Source organism: Saccoglossus kowalevskii, chromosome 10 (genome assembly GCF_978046115.1).
Source record: "Saccoglossus kowalevskii chromosome 10, keSacKowa6.1, whole genome shotgun sequence".
Taxonomy (NCBI): Eukaryota; Metazoa; Hemichordata; class Enteropneusta; family Harrimaniidae; genus Saccoglossus; species Saccoglossus kowalevskii.
In genome coordinates, this window is record NC_140650.1 from 10662531 (window position 1) to 10669182 (window position 6652).

At 37.9% G+C, this 6652-nt stretch overlaps 1 pseudogene; it reads right to left on the minus strand.

Moving 5' to 3' along the window:
* Positions 1-205: 205 nt before the first annotated feature.
* On the minus strand, positions 206-2471 carry LOC100372176 (dopamine receptor 2 pseudogene; annotated as a pseudogene).
* Positions 2472-6652: the final 4181 nt, after the last annotated feature.

The following is a 6652-nucleotide window of genomic DNA, read 5'->3' on the forward strand; positions in this document are numbered from 1 at the left end:
TAAAATGATAATTGCTAGCGTGCGAACAGACAAGGAAATAAACACATTGCGGCGTGTGACCTTGTTATATTTCCACCAGTACTTTTGGAATATAAACTTCATATCATCGTATAAAAACGCCTACAGTTTCCCGGGTAAATAAAACATAAGTTTACATGGTCGCAATCGTCCCTCGTGTTGATATAATAAATATACACCATGTAAGTTTATATGTACCTTCCTTCCTTATTTATTTATTTATTTACTTAAATTACACGTATTAAACAGTTCAATAAAAACGACGAGATATCCAGCATCTGTCACATGATTTCTGAATGAAAAGCGTGATTATGGGTAGAATTCGTTTAAACCGTGCCTCGTTTCATAACGAATCTCAGTCAATGACGTGTATATTTATCGCTTGTAATACGGTGAAATAGGCTGGCATACAATAGAGACCACGCAAGCCTATTACCAAAAGTAAATGAGCATAAACTTTTTCACAGCCCTGAAATCAACGAATTAATGAACAGCATTGACGTAAAGCTGGCACGTGCAAAGCACATCAACGTACCCATACACGGCGCTAATGTTACAATGTATTGTTTTCTATAGACATATACATACGCTAGGATTGAAACAGACACAAACCACAACAGCATGTCATATTTAGACGTGAAGCGATAGTACGAGTAAAACGACATATTGGACGTGCTTAGAATTAACAAGTTCCACCACACTCAGTGGGTTTCTCGTCAGAGTACGCAATAAGTTCCCAACTTATTTATCCGTAACAATTACAAAATTAAACTTATTATTACGTGGTAAATGTCGACAAATAGTTACAAAAAACACTGAGTTTATATATACGCACGGAAATGAACAGCTGACCAAATCGCGGTAGCTTACAAATAAATGTCACGATTTGTAGTATATACAATTTTATATTGTGTTAATTGTTAGAAATACTGATGAGGTAGTGGATATTTATTCGGTAGCATTTCTGTACACATCCCAGTAGTGGTGAGGTTATCGTCATATATGATAGCTGCCATGCACGAAGTCTCAGGCACGTATGAATCAACACTGTACAAATCCAATGTGTTGCTGACTGCATCCTTTCGGCGGTATTTTAGTTTGGGCACACACTTGCAAAGAATCCGTTTGAACGCTCGCTTAAAGCCGCGGCTACTTCGCGCATATATCATAGGATTAAATGCACTGTTAATGTAGCCTAGCCACGCCGTGATGGGGATTACTATATGCGGGTACTGCACGCAATCCGTCTTGCATACAGCCCACAGAATATTGTTGGTAATAAAAAAAGGAAGCCAGCACAGTTCAAAAACTCCCATGACGATTCCCAGCATCTTAGCGGCTTTATGTTCTTTGCTTATCCTCGATAACATTCTCCGCCCAGTTAGCGCCACGAATCCCTTTCCGTCTCTCCGTAAACCACGCCCTCCTTTTTTCTTGCCGTAAGCTGCGTGAGCTGCACCGCCACGATGGATGCGCAACTCCACTTCGCCGTTGACTTTTCTAGCACCCGGCGATGCGTTCACTCGCTTTGTTCCGTGACGTATGTGTCGTAGCTGCGTGGTGGCAGCCCGGTATATCTTGTAATACGTAAATATCATGATTACGGTGGGAATATAGAATGAAACGCACGACGATATTATTAAATACTTAACGTCCTCCGTGAAGAGGCATGTATTGGGCGGGGCAGGGGGGTCAACAGCTTTCCACCATAAAATGCACGGAAACGAGATTGAGGATGACACCAGCCAGACCAATGAAATTAGAATTGACGCGACTCGTTTTGTCATGGCCGTTGGGTAGCTCATGGGGTAAGTGACGGCCCAATATCGATCAAGTGAAATCACACATAAATTCATTATTGAAGCCGTGCTGGCCAACACGTCTATAGCGTGCCATAGATCGCACCACAGAGTACCAAACACCCAATAACCACCACTAGTGTCATTTATCATGGCGAACGGCACGACAACAAGCCCAATTAATAAATCAGAAAAAGCTAACGAGACGATGAAACAGTTTGTAGTTGTCCGCAGATAACGCTCCCTATAGACGGCAAGTATGACCAGCGAGTTCCCAAATACTATCACAATAGCGAACAAGGTAAGTACGATGGCAAGCAGTGGTTGTTGAATGGAAAATGACCCGATCAGATCGCGATCTTCAAAAATGGATTTATTTGTGTACGTCAAATTATCACTAAGCCATATGGAAATATTTAGAGTTGTGTTTATATGATTTACAATATCGGGGATTTCGTACGACGGTAGTTTAATAACGACACGATGAGTAATCGATTCAGCTGTAGTAGACACAAGCCAATCGGTAACCATGGTAGTCGTCTCTGTCGACACTATATTGTCTTTTTCATCTTCGGGAATGAATCCAGATCCCGACAAGTCGTCATCTAAGAATCCCCCAGCCTGACTGTGATTCCACACCCTGTATTTGTCCATTGTGAATCAGATCAATATACACGCGTATTAGAATGCTTAATAGTCGAGTATTATATCCCTGGCGGTTAAAATCCGTGAGACAGCTGGTTGTGTGCAAAATACCCAACAGTGTTTTGCAATGGATTTACAAATTAAGTTATCATCGCCCTGTAAATAAAAGATACACGGTAAATATGACACAATGTACATATTTGTGTAACCATGGTAACACGTAAAACCGCGGCTTTAATTGTAGGTGCAACGTGGTAGATAAGATTTTGTCAATGGCAACTGGTCATAAATGATTCTAACTGCTATTATTATCTGAAGTCAAACTCTAAAATCTTCAGTATCAACCAATTAAAGCATTGGATTTTACAATTTCTTGACTGCTTCTGTCATCTTTCTCATAAAGGTAAGAAGAAAAAACAACAATATAATACTACTGTGTGTAAACATTGCTAATGTTAGCATGAGTAATACTCACCCTTATATGTGCATACTGATATCTATCAAGGCTAGAATACAAGCTGTCACGTACAGGGTACAAACTCAAAGCTAATGTACAGCAGTTCATGAAGAGCCAATTATAATGACGAAGCTCTGTGACATAGTACACACTATGTTAGTGAAGACCTGTCCGAAATCGCCATCCGCTAAAATTGTTGCCGGTGTATATTAAATAGGTTCGGTAGTAGGCTCTACCATTGCATCCTTCACGAATATTTCTTTCAAATAAATTTAGCATCCGATTTTCTTAATAATTATCAAACGTACGTTAGTAGACTCTGAATATAGTATTTCAATTGGCAGTTGACAATTCATCAGTTCACAATGAGGGAACAACATTGTTTCATGTTTTCATTTTCGTAACCCATCAACCCTGCATTGTTTTCAACGCGTAATGCTGAAAATAATGTAGATGACTGAATAACCACTTTAGCGTTTTAGGATGAATTGTGTATACAGCATATAACAGTGTATGTTATTTGTGTTTCATATTACGAAGTACGCCCATGCGAGAACATCGTACTCTAACGAATTGATAGAGTAGTTATCAAAATTAACGCTCAGAACCGAGAAAAACAATTTCTCCCCGACAATAATCCCCGCTTCATCAACTTGTCCGTCTTGCTGTATTACCTCGATATGTGATGTCGGGCGCCAATATCGCGAAGTGGTGATTTACGCGGTACAGCAGAAATCAGACAATGCACACAGCTGACTCGGTATATCCTGTGGTGTTGATATGTAAGACACAGGCGTCACGGCGGAATAATCCCAAATTTACTCGCAGTGGATAGAACATTGAACGCAAATCCCATGTGTTGTGACCGACGAACTACACATATGGAAGGTACTACACGTCAGGCGGTGGTAAAAGTAGTAACTCTTCGCATCTCACGCAGTTAGTGCAATGTGTTTGGTGAACGGCGTATTGAAGTTTCTTTTCAATCAGACTCAACCATTTGACGCAGGGGACCAGCTTAAACTCAGTCCATGCACTAAATTATTCGTTGCATAGCAACGCAAATCCCACACGTTTAAATACATAAACCTACCCGTTCCTTTGCTAAAATCTATACATTTTTATATTAGTGTATTCTTGTTGTTCCTTCAGCGAACTTAGCAGAGGTCGGCGATAGGAGGCAGGTGTGCCAGTTCTCATCGATCTGTCCGTAGCTCACAAATTTTATTGTTTTTTAGGATGGTACTAACCATCATATGGAAATACAATCGGAATTATTACCTTGGAAATGAAATGGCTACTTTTGCGGGATAAATCACAAATTTGTCAGCGTGGGGATATGGGCTATTTTCACATGTGACGGGTATCCTTCAAATAAACGTGTTTTGGAATAAATTAAATATCACTAAATTCCAGAGACACTTCATTCAATGTATTTAATGTCTGTGTGAGCGATGAAATTATCCGCTGAAACAATACATATAGAACGCGCAGCAAATGTCACTAACGGATTATATTTCCTCAATAGTTGTACGTGCTTCCTGAAGATGTCAAATAGTTTAATTTCCGCTGATGGAAGAACAGCGCCACCAGTGTTTTGATGGGCACATTCTGTACATTAAACAAGCACATACGGAACAATCTGAAATTTCAAATACCCTTTCTGTTCAGAATATCGGAGATATCTTCAGTGGTTTCACGAAGTACATCATTTTCAAGCGATACATATTGAAATAATAATGACATACAGTGTATTAAACAAACTGGAAAAACATACGAGTCATAGTAACTGACTTTAGTATCGCTGGAAAGGAGTATTCAGGAAGGCAGGATTTCTCAATAATATCACAGCCTTGAACTCTACATCGACCTTGATTGTGACAGCTGAAGCAGACGCATATATATATATATATATATATATATATATATATATATATATATATATATATATATATATATATATATATATATACTAATTTTCCGTGATTGACAAAGTGTTCAATCTTAGAGTCAAAAGAAATGTAATGTGTATCTTCCCAACAAAAGAGAAGACAGAATTATAGCATGTTCAATTAACATAGTATATATATATATTTAGTTTTCAAGTATATACATGTATCACATATGAACATAGTCTGTGAACACAGGCTGTTCAATCATAAATAACACATAAATATTAAAACCCTGGCAAACAACGAAAGAAATCAGAATGTTTAATATACGAGCCTGGCTATACTAAATGTTTTTATAAATGTGTTTTGTAAAGCTAACAAAGTTAGTAAAACCATTCTTGTGTGATCGATAGTGATTTTTATGAGTCAATAATTTGTGAATGTTGGCAAAATCACACAATTTTTGTCTCTTTCTCAAAAAATTGAAACTGTCTTACTTCACATTGTTATTGAACACAAATTCATATGAGACCTATACGCCAAATGCAAGATGTTTTGTACAATGGCCATTTTCTTGACCTGGACCAGCTGCATTTAATGATCATTAACAGCAATTAGCATAAGTAATTCAAAGGAAATTCTCTAGTTTCCCATCCTTTCTCTGAAGCATATGATCCAACCACAATGCACACAGCCATGCAGTATGTCTAATCGCAAGAAAGAAAACAAAAATATAATCCATTCAAGACGAGTACAATTTAATATACCATGTCCACTCACATAGAGCAAAAGAAATTGTTTCTGTCCAGCACACAGAAATATTGTGTGCCCAATCAAATATCACAAATAAATCGTTAGTCCAATCGAAAAACAAGTAAATACGTCTAAATTCAGTTTATTAAATAAACACATTCTGTACGATTTTTGTCATACTGTTAAAGCGGAAGGGTCGTCCCATTTGAGTCCCAAGCGACGATAACAACACATGCTAAAACGCAAAGGCTCATGGGTAGACGCTTGTTTGTAAACAATGACACGCTATGGCTATATGACGCATGCGTAGGTGACGACTCCCCCGCTTTAAAGACGCACCTGGTATCGTACCTCAGATGACTGCACATAAATTAATATTTCGAAAAAAACTGCATGAAACACGTATGTACACTAATGTAAAACTAATCTTAAACAACACAGAACTTGGCGAGATCTATACATGTATCCCTATTTTTATACACTAGATACCAGCCGATAATCCCCCACCCAAAACGGGCTAAGCGTTCAGTTTATTATAGTTTTCCAGGGCTCTCTGTACTCTGGTCGAAATCTGACACTTAGAATAAAATTCAAAGGACAGGTATTAGTATGAAGCAGAAGTAGCAGAATATGTATTCTCCTTAATGCCAAGTTCAACTGGGTATATCATTGGAAATTCAAACTCGCCAAATATGTTATCAATAAGAAATTCCAGCATAGTGATATTTCCATCTTCAGTGTATAAACGATCTTTACCTCAGTCTGTTGCTGAACAATATGAGTAGTACAATTCAACCATCATGTATTTGTAGGGACTAGAACCATCTTATTGAAAAATGCTTATTAATACGTAACTTTCATGTACCATGTGGTATAGTAGTATATAAGTAGTATATAGACAAATCAGATGTGTTAATGGAACTCACATTTAGAAGTGATTTTGATAATTTTACAAAAGGTTTTTTTAATATCCACATTTGATTTATACCTCTTCAAGAAAAGATGGCATCGCAATGTTTTTGGGAGCCCCTCACTCATAGTAAACAAAATAGATAGACAACTGCTTGGTTCAACGTTTTAAAAGATCC